The sequence below is a fragment of the Diuraphis noxia genome, unplaced genomic scaffold (assembly GCF_037042655.1).
Source record: "Diuraphis noxia isolate RWA-SAM2 unplaced genomic scaffold, SU_Dnox_SAM2 contig0002, whole genome shotgun sequence".
Classification (NCBI taxonomy): domain Eukaryota; kingdom Metazoa; phylum Arthropoda; class Insecta; order Hemiptera; family Aphididae; genus Diuraphis; species Diuraphis noxia.
In genome coordinates, this window is record NW_028301712.1 from 44,903,049 (window position 1) to 44,919,217 (window position 16,169).

The 16,169-nt window shown below is 25.1% G+C and overlaps 1 protein-coding gene across 2 annotated transcripts in view; it reads left to right on the forward strand.

Annotated features, from left to right (window-relative positions):
• The first annotated feature begins 1,272 nt into the window (after positions 1 to 1,272).
• The window catches only part of LOC107164817 (zwei Ig domain protein zig-8-like), a 270,224-nt gene continuing 255,327 nt past the window's right edge, over positions 1,273 to 16,169 (forward strand). Inside the window, exon 1 of one of the 2 annotated variants that reach the window (XM_089219194.1) lies at positions 1,273 to 1,789. The gene's annotated coding sequence lies outside the window, so the exon portion shown is untranslated. The remainder of the gene's footprint in view (positions 1,790 to 16,169) is intronic. The other variant, XM_089219193.1, reaches the window with a different exon arrangement.

Below are 16,169 nucleotides of genomic sequence, written 5' to 3' on the forward strand. Positions count from 1 at the left end.
TTTTATCGTTTTTTTATATTTTTAAAATAAAAAAACCAATCAGTTATTCTTACCTAAATTCTCTTTCTAGGTATCAAATAGTTGGTTCTCAAAATTTCCCTAAATTTAGTACATTTAATGAAATTTACTTCTCCAACATGTAATAAAATATAATCAAACATCATCGTTAAAATTTTCATTTAATTTGGATCTGAGAGCTACTCAAGACTGAAGACAAACAAAAAAAATCAAACATCACTAAACCAATACCATGTTTCAGCATTATACCTCTTTCATGTTCGCAATTAACCATTGTGGTTTATTCCTACAAAAACGAAGAGAACCATGGTTTCTCAAATTACTTAGTGGCACTCGGTAACGGAATGAACCCTATCCAATCGCTTATACAAGTAGACTTTCTGTCAACAAAAATTAATTACAAAAGGAAATTATTTTCTTTACATCTTGGTTTTAGAAAAAAAAACCTTTGAATTATTTGAGTAATTATTAAGTCAATGGCTTAAATTCTGTCCAGAGACCGATCTTCAATTCATCCTACACAATTAATATGAACCTTAATTTCACAGAATATCTTTCTGCCACTCCCTCACCTATCACATCGAGTACTGGTATGCCGCCTGATTGTGGCGCTTCAGGTATATTATGAGGGAACGAATAATAAAATTTTTAAATCTTTGGGAGGATTTTATTAAAATTAAAATTAAAACATAAAAAATACTATTCTTAAGATTATTTAGAAAATAAAAGTTAATCAAACCTAAAATGTTTACAGAATTGAATATAAACGATTTTAAATTCTGGTTTTTTTGTTTAACTTATTTGTCACAAAAAATACACCATTCTTGATGTCTAATATCCTCATGAGTTATATTGATAACCCGCGCATTAATGGAATATAGTAAAAATGTAAAAGATTATTAATTTAACTCTAAATTTAATTAAACAATCGTTAATCATAGGTTTTGGGTTTGTTTTTCGTGTTTATTCAAAACACATTTGAATTATACAATTTGAAATTAGTAAAAGGAATAACGAACTTTCATTAATGCTGGTCACCAGTTATAACGACACCCAAAATTTCGTATTTCACATGTTCTGTGGTGCTGTACGTGATTTTAGGCCCTGATCCCGGTGGGGATGAAAATTATTAATAATATCGTATAATATTCGTAAAGATATCGGCCGGTGCGTTTATAACTGTACCGTAGCGTGCGCCGGTCCGTTGTGCGCCGCCACATAAGTACGGCGCGAAGGCGTATGCCCCGGTACGTAGCGCGTTGCGGTTTCAGTTGCCAAAAAGCCACCACCACCGACACGGGTCGCGCGAACGCTGTCACTTACCCCGCCGTAATCTCCGTAAACATAGTCCCCGTGAAACGTGCATCCGGATGACAACATTATAAAAGTCGCAAACGCCACCATTTTCATCATTTCGATAATGATCTCGAACAATTATACGTGACAACAGCCGAATGAATTTTACAATTATTGTCAAGTTCGCCCGTGTGTGTAGGTCAGTGTTTCGTTATACTTGTAAATCATTACCTACCAGTTACCACATAATATAACTATTAGTGTAGTAATCGGGGTAATGTCGTGTTTTATGCGTTTTCGGTGATAAGTGTGATGTGTGATAATTATTGTTTTGTTGAACATTAACAATTATCCAGGTGAAACCTGTGGTACATCATACAGCGGCAAGAAACCGCGGCCAAGACACTATAGCGGACGTCGACTGGACGGCACGACTTGTAGCCGACCGTATCTACCTATTGTTGTAGACGACTTGGTAAACACATTTGCTTATAATTAATAATATTTCCATGAGGAGTTTATGTTTTGTGGCTAGGCCCGACAACAGAGATGTAGAAATATAATATAATATTGTATTTTTGAATTGAATTGAAAAAATACAAAAATACAAAATATTGTATGTGTTTATATTAATGCTGATCCAATAATTCTGGGATACGGTTCTTTGGAAACACTACTCAAAGTGTTAATGCTCAACCGAAATTATATTAGTGGTGCCTTGTTATGTATATATATTTTTTATGACGATCTCTGAGTCAATCAGTATATAATATATGTTTCAAGAGTAACCACGAAGTAATGTAAAAAAAGCTCTTGTTTAGTGTGCATTAATTTACTTAAGTTTACTTCTGTAAACCATAAAAGTAAATGCACAATGTACTTTTTATAGTTTTGACATTTCTATATTCTAGTGCATTATCGTTATCTTTTTACACGCAATGTGTTTATTAAAAAACAAACACTGAAATACTATAACCTCACCTGTTTATAGCATTTTTACTCTATGGTCTTACATACAATTCATATGAAGGAAACTTTGTACGTAAGCAATACAACTTTAATACTGCAATACGGAATTCTAGAATGTCTAATAAAAGCATTACGCTATTTTGTAAGTTTATGCTAACAAAAGTTTCATGAAATCTGCTCAAATAGGTAGCAACTTGAGAAACGTTATTTTGATTATCATAATTAGTTTATTTTATAATCTCATACCTTATATTATACGTTTAAACAAATTAAAATTATTGTAATTTACATATTATATTGTAATGGTCATAAGAATAAATAATTTATTAATTTAGTTATATAGGTGGATAGGTAATTATTTAATGTTACAAAAGAACATTTTAACATGATGGAATATTATTACTTAAAAAAAAATAAAATACATTTACCTCTTTATAGCTGAATGAAAAATATTGAAACCTCATCAAATTATTGGGTTGTGTTGCATTTTTCATTAAATAACACAATAAGTTCATTGTAATTATTAAATTACCTTTTAATTTTTCAGTTTTACACTAATAAAAACATATTATGTAAATTTAAATACATTCAAACATTTTCAATTAATCAAACTATACTAGGTTAACAGAATATATGGCTGTGAAACCATTTCGAATTGTTTTTTGTATTTAATGATTCATCATTGAATTCAAATTCAACAAATCTATTACAGGAAATACTCAATAATGAGGTAAGTGCGTTTAGATACGTAGCATTTAACGATAAATTAAACTCGTAAAATCAATATAAAACTTTTTCGATGTTTTACAATTTAACACCATTATATGTTATAAAATATTTCGGAAAACGAAAATGTTGCTGGCTCTGCAGCTATACTCCTTTAATATTTTAATAAATGGGGACAGTATAATTTAATATGTAACTAATAAAATAGGATAACTGTTGTATGTTATGTTATGATAAAGGTGATTATATATAATAAAATTCCAATTATTCAACCATTTAGAATTTAAGGGTACCCAATCAATACGAATTATATAAGTAAAACCATTTAAGAAAGACAGTAAAAATTTTGCACAGGGTAGGTTTATAAATGCATACGTATTGAACGCAGCCATGAATGAATAAATAAAAAATAATCATAACGCAATATTGTTATAAGTTAAAAAAATATATAGTTATTTTCAAATATTCAAACTGTTTAAGTTGATAATAATTATTTTCTGACATAAAATAAAACTATAATATATTAATATATGATAAATTGATACAGAAAATTGTATAATGAAGTCAGCTGTAATATTATAAAATATATATTTTAATTTTAATACCACATTGACTTTGATCATAACTTTAAAATATGATAAATTAGTAAAGAAACCAAATTTTTTCCTGTGTACAATTTTTAAAATAGTAAAATTATCTGTTTTGTTATAGAATTCATGAACATTGTAAAAAAAGTCTTTAAAATTTTATATAAAGCAGTTTTTAATTCAATTTATTTAATTATTAGTTGTGAATGTGTTTCCATGAATTTTTGAATAGATTCATTGATTTTGAAGAAACTTTCAAGAATTATAGGGAATATAAATATTGCATCGTTATAACATACAAGTACCTATCTTATATCTACCTGTTGAGTAAATTAAATATAAGCAAAAAATAATTGTATGATAATATTGTGAGATCATACTATTTTGAAAGTATCGACGAACTTTGCGACTACGCCACTACGGTATAATAACTCAGTTGGATGATAAGTTTGTAAATTGTAAGTTTGTATTGTACTAGTTTGTATTTTATAAACTTATAAACTATGTACTTAGTGATTGACTTGGAGGAGGGGAACGCAAGGAGATGGAGCACCTGAGAAATTAATTAGGGTACCCCTAATTTTATTTTTAAGGGAAACGCACGGGGAGCCGCATCATTCCGCATTTTTATCAAAATTCACGTGATAACATCATGATTTTTTTCTATGTAAAATCTTAGATATTAAATGGTAAAATAAATGCAGAAGAAAACCGTTATCCAAAAAAGATAAAATGGAAGATAAGAAAGAACAATATTATGGAATTACGAGTATTTAAACAAATATTTAAAATGCATTGTGTTTTACTTAATTTTTAGTTATTTTTGAGTTTTTAAACATTTTATAAGTTATAACTTATACCTAACTATATAATATTTACAGTATTTTTTTTTTTTTTTATCATTTATAAATATTTTTTATATGATTTAAATATGGGTATTAGGAGTTGTGGTGGCGTAGCCCTTACGACTTAGTAACGTTTAACAAGTGATGGATACAATATTTTTTTAAAGTTAATAGAGTCCCTCTAATTTAATATTGCCAAGTCAACCACTGCTTATACTCCAAGTACTAGGGTACTGAAGTATACACCTAGGTATGTTTAAATAACGCTCTTTGTAGACTCAAACAATAAAAATTCACACTTAATTTTGGTGACTTAATAAACTCGTAGTGATCGAGGTACATTCTCTTTGGTATGTCCAAACATAATAAAAAACATACTAAGTATATGAAGCATGAGTGCGTGACTTCACATCCTCGTGTTCGGTAATTTATCTGCATTTCTGAATGCGCACTTTTAATGCGATGTATGTCAAGAGCATAAAACTCTGAATCACATAGTACTTAGATGAGACCACCGAAAAAATTGATTATCACATAAAATCTAACTTATAATTATTTCGTACAAACAAAAATATATTATAATAGATTGTTAAATTAAGAAAAATTGAAAAAAAATGCAATTTCAATTATTGTTGTTAAACTTGAGTTATTGATCATTATACATCTGTATCATCATAAATCATACCTATTGGAAATGATGCAATGTATATTTTTTTATTTGAACATTAATATGTTAATTTACTGTAAATAATTATGTATCATTAATTAATATCAGTTATAAAATTATATACACGGAAACTATTGTTGTTGGTCATATTTTTAAAAACAATAAATTATTGATATATATAACTATATCTAGATATATATTATTATTATTAAATTTTAACTATGGCTAACAGCTGTTTTTCTAGATTTTTAATAGGTATGTTTGATACTGTAGGCTAGGGTATGGTTGGTTTTTGGATATACGCATTTGGGTTTATGTGGCAATGTGGCAAGGATGTGCTACTAAGAACTCAGATGGTCGTCCATCTAGGAACTATAATAGTAGCATCGGTAAGTGCTTACTCTCAGATCGCATTTCGTGATTGATCAAAAACATCGTTTCAAGACACTCATATATATTTGTTTAAAAATGTAGAAAATTGTTATAAAATATTAAATTAAATTAAAATGGTAAAATTTAAAATGTATTTAAATTACATTTTTAAAGCAATTCAGTGGTGTAAAGAAGCATCATTATTAGATGTCACATAATTATATAGGAGTCTACCTTATATAAAATCAGTTTTTGTTTCATATGATGTAACAGAAGTTAATATAATTGAGAAACCACATTTTACACGATATAGGTAAAAGGTAATAATTTTATCAGTGCATTATGAAAGCCATTTTTTTCAAACTAGAATTATTCGTATGACATTTTTTCGTCTACAGAAAAAAATTATAAATTATTGGCTTAGATTGAATTATTTTCCATGTAAAAAAATGAATTCTATAAAAATAACGAATGAGTTATTTTCTCATTTATATTTGAATAATATAATATAAATATTAAGTATAAACCATATATATATATATATATATTAGGTTGTTAAAATATGGTAGTTTCTTACAAAGCAAAATTAGAACAGAATAATAGATATTAGGTACTTTTATAATGTGATTGTATCAAACCTGAAAAGATAATATTATACTATGATGTACAACAAATTTAATACTGTTTATCTAATTAAAATGTCATAATATAGAACAATTTAAAAAATATTTATATATATATGCATGCATGTTGAGTACTTTAATTTAATTTATATTGGTTAAATAGTAAAAAATCTATTTTTAAGTATGTCTAAAAATAATTTCGTAAACTAACGTATATAATTTATAAGTAAACATTCAAATTTGTTTATATTAATTAAATATGAACACGAATAAACAGATAAGTTTCTAAAAGTTACATAGTAATATTCAAAAATGTATGACAGGTTTATATAATCAATTATAATAAATATAAATGTTTACTCACTTATTTGTATTTCAATTCACTTTTTTCACATTGTGAAAGATAACCGATAAAATAGTTATTATAAAACTAAAATATCAATTAAACTAGTGATTGATATTTAATTAGTTCTTATAATATATTTATATTGCTTGATGTTAAAATTTGAAAAGTCAATCATTTTTTTTTTTTTTAATTCGTTCTGAATACTCTTATAATATGTATAACAATATATGTATGTAATTTAATAATACTTTTAACAGAAAAAAATGGATTAACAAGGTGAGGAACGAATAACTTAATGCTTAAACCCAATTATATGGCATTCTATATAAAGCATAGCGTCAATTCAACATAAAAATCAATGACAAATAACACACATAAAAGTTCTTTTTAATGATAAAATAAATAGCTCACCAATGTGTGCTTTATTATGTAAAAACCCGAAAGACATAATTTAATGATGTGTAGTGGCAAAATGGTGTATGAATGGTTCTTATTCTTAAACATGACAGTAATAGTATGGAATTATAACTCGTACTAAATTATATTAATAATTATTAGACACTGTTTAAGATGAAATTGTACAAACATTTATTTACAGAAACAATTTATACATAGGTATTCAGTCATTAAAAAAAAGCGGGTAAATGGATGTCGCTCTACTGTAAAGTAGTTTACAAGTGTATTACTGTAATGGATAGTATAAAAATTGAATTAAATGACAATTATATCTTTTTATATTAAAAACGATTCTAAGCGGCGAAGGTTTGTCAGTCTAAAATATTTTATACTATATTAAATATATTGTTATTATTTTTTTTTTTTAATGTAGGTACTTATAAAATAATTGTTATGTTGGTGAATACGCGATACAGGAACGGGTGGCAGTATTATGATAAACAATTCCCTCCTGTTCCTTGATTTTGAAAAAAATGGGGACCAACAAAATAAATTCCAAATTAATAAAATCAGATTCATTATGTATCTGACTCACTTAGTCATTCATAGTAGGTATATATGATTTATTAATATTCATATATTTTTAATAAGTATTAATATAAGTCATTAACGACATTAACTATTACAAATAGAATGTAAAATATACTCTAGAAATTTTAAGCACCCACGAATTCTTTTTAAATTACAATAATATATCTAATATTGTTATTTTTAGTTATTTAATAGGTTATTTCATCTAAATCAGAACTTAAAATAACTATATAAAAAAAAACTGCGTTTGTATAGTTTTTAGATTTTTTTGCAGCAGAATTAACTATACTTACATGGCACTTTGTTTTTAATTTTCAATCCTTAGCTATACAATTTAAAGGTCTTATAAATGTTTAAAAACCAAAGAATTTGTAAATTTTCAATTTATACATTTTTTTTTTCAAAATATTATCTTTAAATGGTTATAAAAAAAAAAAAAATGCATATGCATTTTTAATGTTTTCCAATTACTATTATAATCAACTTACGGGGAACCTTGTATTGAATATTCAAGTCTTTTGACCCAATGAATACAATTTTATTCATATTTTTAAAATAAATACTAAAAATAACGAAAATGTCAAATGTCTATAAATAACTTAAAAATTGTTGAAAAATTTTTTAAATGTTATCAAGTATAAGAATTAATAAAATAAACAATTCGTGTAAATTTGAAGTTTCTACAGTTTTTGAATTTTATTTTATTAATTTTTTTTATTGTTTTTGAATAACATTTAAATAAGAATATTGGTACACGAGAAATTGAGGGAATATCCAATGTTGTAATTAAAATGCTCATAAAAATTTAATTTAACTTTCTGGTAGAATTTTTTTAACTAATAAAAGTAGACAAACTCGTGAAGAACTTTGTATTGAATTTTAAAACCTTAGATTTAAAAAGATAAATTCTTATGAATTTCAAACTCGAAATAAATCAAAAATTTTCGTACACCAATATCAAAATTTGATTTTCTTAAAAATTGATTTTGTGTGAAAATCCCAGTTTTTCCTTAATTTTGTTGTTGTTTTTTTTGGTGCTTTTGAAAACTACTGGGAAATTCAAAATTTGACATTTCCAATTCACTAACTAAATTCACTTTCCAACTGGAAAAGCTACTAAAGTTGAAAATCGAAGCATTATTTCGACAACTTATCATTTACACAGACACACGAAAAAAAAAATACACAACATTGTAAAACCAATACACTCATCGCTCCACAAAGAATCTAAAATATAGTATTTTCCATCTAACAGTATAAATAATACTTTTCTTTGTCTTTCTATATTTACTCTGATACAAATCTCATCACAACTATATATTTTATTAGTATTCAGTATATTTTGTTAAATGAAGCCCATGAATTGAAGACCTGAATAAATACAATACATTTGAAACCTATAAAATGGACATAATATCTTTGAAAATATTTTGCGTTCAGAATTATAAATTAAATAATATTTTTGACATAAAAATGTGAATAGATATTTATAGTAGTTAGTAATAATTAACAAAAATATTGCATAAATATGAATACGATATTGTAGAAATAGATAATATGAAACATAATAATTTTAAACCGGCCAAAAATGTAATATACTTTTATTACCATAAATAAATATTCTTAACATAATCAATAATTAAATATACAGATTTAAACAAAATCGTATCTCACATAAATAAGTAATATGAAATGGTGTGCTTAGAACAATGCCTATATCTTGTTGTGTACCTATTGTACCTCATACCGTTTCTGCACCTCGAGCTACCCTTAATAAATACAAAAATTTTTAAATTCAATTTTTATAATTTTAATTAAACACAATTTTAATCAAATAATTTAACCCAAGATTGTAATATATGGTAATATGGTAATATTTTAATCCACGTGTACATTTTCATTAATATTTATTGTTTATATACGTAAAGTATACCTTAAAAAATAATAATATTCATTTTTATTCACATTAACCGTAAAATATTACATTATTATTTGGACTACTCGTATAGGTAATTAATATTTTTAATCACTGAACTCAATCAACTATCAATAATTTTAATTTTTTTTTTTTTGTCAAAGTAATTATTTTCGTTTTAACCTATTAATCATACATACTTAATACATATAGTTACATTTACTTGTAGGTATTATTAAAAATACAATATTTAAAACAAGTGAACTTTACACATAAACTGTATTACGCCTGAACACCTCGGCACGATCACAATATTAAAACCATACTAGGTGATTGCAATTTTAGTGTGAATAAGATTAACTTCTAAGTATAGAAATAAATCTTTTTAAATACGATATCGTTATAAAAGACAAATCAAATCAAATTATCTATTGTTTTACTTAAACAGTTAAATCATTGTGCGTATCTGAGTTGTATTGTTTCACCGCTACATTTGTCACTGACAGAATACTTTCAAGTTACTACATTTTGTTTAATTCATGACCATTATTGCAGTCTAGATTTATTATCTTAATAATATTACACTAAAAGTATTAATTTAAAATTTAAAATAAATACATAGAAATTTAAAATTACGTTGTTTATTAAAAAAATATTGATATTTATAAAGGCATCATTCAAAGAACAAAAGTACTTCAAACTATAGTATATTTTATTTATATTTTTCACTTCACAGATTTTTCATTTTTTGTTCTGCATTTTTTTTTTTTTTTTGCTGAAACCGATAGTGCAATTGTAATTAAATTCTCGGCTTTAATTATTAAGGTAAAGATATTTCAAATTAATTCATACCTATATCATATTAGGTATGTCATATTATATTAGATATTATTGTTTAATATATAGCTAAAAATGTTGTAAATAATATTTACATAATAATATTATTTTAAGCAAGTGGAGGTTAAAAAATTAACCATTTTTTCAGAATTTTTCCAGTATTTTGATACTTATTCACAGTGACGTCTTTTTTCGCACTTTCAAACAGTAAAAAGTTATACAAGTTTTAAGTGGCGTATCACATATTATACATTGGAAAACAAACTTAGCAGAAGATACTTTATTTGTTTTATTTTTACAATTCCTCTTATGTTTGTTAGGAAATCACAATAAAATGAAAAAAAAAATAATAGAAATTGTGTTTTTTTTTCATGAGATAGTATCTCATTTTTGTTATTAAAATTGAATTATAAAAATATATACATAAATACTTAAAAACGATGTGATATAATTCAAAGTTGTATGTATTTTTAATAAGATAATATTATTTCTATGATTAAAGTATAATAGGATATATATAAATCATTTGAATTCCGCAAGTATATAAAATAACCTTTGAATAGATTAATATACTGCATTTATGAAGGCAAACGGCCATAAGTGTATGAAATGTTAATCAGTTAATATAAACTAAAACGTTACATTATAAAAATAAATAGTATTTTAGTTAAATCAGAAGTCTTGAAAAAATGATAAACAGTTAACATGCAGTATAGTTAAGTCTAAATTCTAAAATATGTTGTTTGCCTACGTATTTGTACTATAATGATTTAATGAATGAAAGACGTTAAAAACATATTATAAAATGATAATTCATAAGTCATAGTATTTTAGAAGATAATAAATGAATCGTATTATATAGGTTTTTGTCCAAAACTTGTCAAATATTAAAAGTACCGCATAATATATACTCTCATTTTTTTTTTTTTTTTTTTAAGATATAGTAATTTGTAATTTTTCCTTGTATCACACAATTGAAATAATAACTGTTTAAAAAAAAAAAAAAAAAGTCCATTTATAAATGTTGTAATACCTACAACATTGGCATAATTATGATAAATCAACATTTGTATAGTTTATCAAATTTATTGTGATCTTATTTAATAGTGCAAAAGATAGTATTTGTCGTAGTATAATTTTTTATTAATACATCTGTTTAAAAATGTGTACATACTGATTTGTAACAGTTCTTTTTTTTTATTAGTCTTAAGCTCAGAAACTATGACCATTAGCTATTGTAGGGGTTACGTTTGAGGTAAGTGTATGGTTGGTATAGTATAGACTATAGATTGACAGCAAGTGGTGCAAGGTTTTTGCAACTAAGAATCCAGGTGGTCACGCATCTGGGAACTAGTGGCAGCGGGTGGTGTGTTTTCTCAATCACGTCACTGATTGCATCAACCACGGCCACGCTAAACCACAGTTCGTTTATATATAGTATTATTATTTAATATATTATAGTAGCACTTTCGTTATATTCATGGTAAATATTTTTACATTTAATACCGCGTAATTCATATTTTTTTAATCAATGAAAAGGTAGTTGGCCGATACAATATGTTACACATACATATTATAAGTAAGTAGTTACAAATTACAACAATGCATCGTAATTCAGGGAATAACCTTGGAAAAAATATTTCGTTATATCCATAGATAATCTTATTTAATCAATTAAATCAATATTTTCAGATGGTATTTAAATATAATGAATTTAAAATAATAATGCAAATTACAATAATTTTTGATTATTTAGCTTAAAGTTTAACTCATAAGAAAAATGAACCTAAAATACTCAATTTATACAAAAATAAACTGATTTTGATATGAGGTTAAACGTGTATTCATTCGTGATTAAAATATTATGATTAATGGTACCACTTTATACCTATAAATCTTATTTAATTAAAAATTGTTAATTCTTATCTTCCAATTTTAATTTGCCTTATTTATTTATATTTTTAAATTTGTTTAAAAACATATGAAATTCATATTAGTATTAAAACTTACAATTCACATGGAGTTTTAATAGTTTTAAACAATTTTTAATTAGTTTGAGCTTATTTATTTTTAAATCCCCTTATTATAAATGTATAAGTATAACAAGGTCTTCAAAATACTTCAGTTATTCAGGAAATGTTTTAATTTATTTTGCTTTTAAAATAACTTTGTGCAATGTCTTGTTTTATTAATAATGTTTAACGTTGACTGGATCCCATTGTTATTCGTACCAATTTAGTAAAACAACTTTTATTTGTATGACCGTCTTTGATTTTTGCATTCGTAAATAATGACATCTTAAATAATAGTGATGTAGGTATAATTTAGGTGAAATCACGGTGACGGTATTTCTTGTTTGTGTTGTGATATAACTTATTATTAAATCAATGATAAATCACAAACTTTAAAAAAACTTAATATGGAGTTTGGTTAAACTCGTTCGTGATTTATATTTTAAATATCTTTAATAACTATTTTTAGACTTCCACAATGCATATAACAATGTTTGATAAAACCAAAAAAATACGTTTTCAAATTAGATACTAACTTGAATATTTAAAAAATAAGATATATCATCAATATGGATTATTGTGCATAGAAATATTATACATATTTTACTAATTGTTTGATGTCATTGAAACACAAACAAATGTCTAGATATTTTCTCACGACCTTAAAAAAATACATAACATTCCAACTTAGTTTTTCACTATTATTACGATAATTGATATTACATTTTGCCAACAATGATAGTCACAAATTATATATATGAACTATGAAGGTATTAAAAAAATAAAGTCTTAACGTATTTTTACCGATTATACCATGACTTAATATTCCTAAGCTAATTTAATTACTAGGTACATATATTTTAAATTATTAATTTATTCAATTCTCTTTTTTTCAGTAAATTTATTTCGCGTTTGATAACATTTGAGTATTTATTATACATACATGAACGTTCTCAATTAAAAGTTTATCTTTAGTGTTAAATATAATAGAAACACGTGAGTGTTGTGGATATAACTACCCTTTTCACTATATTCGCATGCATGCAAACACATTTAGATAATCAATAATTTGATATGTGAAAAAAATAATGAAACAATCAAAATATTTCAACCATATAAATTTCAACTAAAAGATATTCGTTATGTTAATTTGTATAATTATATAGTGCACTATTGGACTATGATATGATTAATATGAATTGTATGCTTAAATATAAATTGCATACAAAATAATAATGTAAAGAGTATTTTATGGCACACTAGGGTCTACTATTATAACTTCGAAAATAAAAAAAATCGTCATGTTTTTAATCAATTCGTGTAATGAAAATCGGTATTCTATATTTATTTTGTAAATTTTCAAACTGATAAGCAATGTTTGTGTTTTCTGCCATAATTGCTAAATTGTTCTTGCCACCGAACTCTATATTTATTACAAACTATAATGAACATATCTATCTCTCATGGAAGATATAAATTACCTTTATTTATTTTATTTACCTACTGTGGTGAGGCCAATATATTATGTGAAAATGAGCTATCAAACGCAGTTGGTTTGCTACCTTGGTAAATCATTTGCTAAAAATCTGAAGGCTGCACGTTGCAAGATGTGCAAACCTCTACTATCCAGATGATTGTATGTATATCATTGTAAAAGTAAAATCGTATCCCTAGAATTTGATCTGGGGAGGGAGGTGGTAAGATTTTCCTACTACACAACCTTACATCAAGATCCGGATTAATAAGTCAAAAACAGCATAGATATAATACTACTATGCACCTAATAAACTCATGTTTGGCAATCCTGGAAATCCGTGAACTGATTTTCTTTTTGTGTACGGGAATAAGTACTGGAGTAAATTCATTTTAAGAACCACTTTAATTTTAATTTAAGTTACGATTGATACAGTTTTTAATCATTGGTAATTTAGTATATTAAATATTTATAGTGTATTGTATACTATTTTTTTTTTTAGATTTTAAAGTATTTTTAAGGTTGTTAAGTTTGTTTTTAAAATTTGTAGTATACTTTATAATACATTTTTAAGGTGTTTATTGAATTTAATTCAGAGCTCTACGAATAATAATCTAAATAAAAAGTTTAATTTGCATACATAAACAAATATTATCCTATATAAATATATATACACTTAAGAAAAATAAATTAAGTAGGTACCAACCAAAAATGTAGGTACATACTATCTTGATGAGAAGTAGTACTGTTCACACAGAGCCTCCTCTGTTGTCGGTTTTAACAGGAAAAAAAAATACACATTATCTTGATAATATTGTGTTAGGTAAAAGATCAAAAGAATGCAAATTTATGTTTTGTTATAAATACTTAACAATAATAATAATAAATTGTTACATTTATCATTTTTTAGTATTGTTTGTATTTTTTAATTATATTGTTTAATAATAAGTTTTATTGTATAGCTCAATTATTGTTACACACTTTAATTTAAGTATTCGGTAGGTTTACAAATTTCACTCAAAAACGTTTCATTTATATAAAATTAAATTAAACTATGAACGTTTTAAACAGAAAAACAACAAATATTTTACATTTAACTTCAACCAAATAATGTATAATTGTATACTATTCACGTTCTGTTCGTTTATACATTCACCGTGCATAGTTGCATGTGTATCGACTAGTGATGGGCACTACCGAATAGTTTACACTATCGAATATCTATTCGAATATTTTTTAAATGACCGAATAGTAGTTTTTAAATAAAAACTATCGAATAGGCTGATAAACTATCGAATAGTTCGAAAGACTATTCGAATAGCACTATCGAATAGTTCGGAAGACTATTCGAATAGCACTATCGAATAGTTCGGAAGAATATTCGAATAGCACTATCAAATAGTTCGAATAAGTTTCAAATAGTTTGATTTTTAATTTTTATGGAGAGGGATTATTCGAATATTTCAATTCGTAAGTTATTACTAGAGCATAGATTTATATGCATTAAAAACACTATCGACGTATTGCTATAACGCTAAGCTGCTTCATATCAAAATATTAACGATTATTATAATGGTTTTATAATCATTGATTTTTTCCAATTTTCAAAATATTAGTACTTATTTGTTTGTTTTTTCCTTAATTTAGAAACGCTTTGAATCAGGAAGTTGATATCGTTGAATAATTATGAATAGGTAGTGTTTTTACACCAGTACATTTATTTTAATAGATATAAACTTATTATGATATTCATTATTCAGAGAAGTTTAAAAATTATAATATATTAATTGGCATAATTCTATAGGTAATACAAGCATTTGAAAAGAGTTATTAAACTTTGGAAAAATAATATGAAAAAATTAAAATAAAGTACTTTTGTTATAATAACATGACAACTATTTAACATCAAAATCGAACTTACGAGGTTATAGATTTTTATATTGGATATAACAATAAACATACATAGAGTAAAAAAAGAAATTTAAAAAATAATATTTATTAATGCTATTTAAATTTTTTATAAATTTCTATTGTATTTCTTCTTAAATACATAATATTTTCGTTACAAATAGTGGAAATTTAGAAGAGTGATGTCTTAGAAAACAGAATATCATGGACGTTAGTTAACTAAAAACTGTCATCTCACTGAACTTTCTGCAATTGAAGTTTACTTAAATTAAATGGTATTGTGTTCGTAAACCACAACAACATTACACTGGCATATTTTTATAAACGTTTAGTAAGCCATAAGAGTTAACCATATGTAATTTAAGAGGAGCCTCGTGGTCTAGACACGACTGAGTGAAATATGATATTTTTGATTCATTATACATTTTATAAAAAAAAATATATATATAGTTACGTAATAAAGTGAGCAAAAATAGGAAGTACTTGAAACTTTAAAAATATATTATTGCATTTTATATACACTATGACATTTCCAAATGCATTTTTTTTTGGTAAATATTAATTTAAATTACAGTATGTTAATTGCT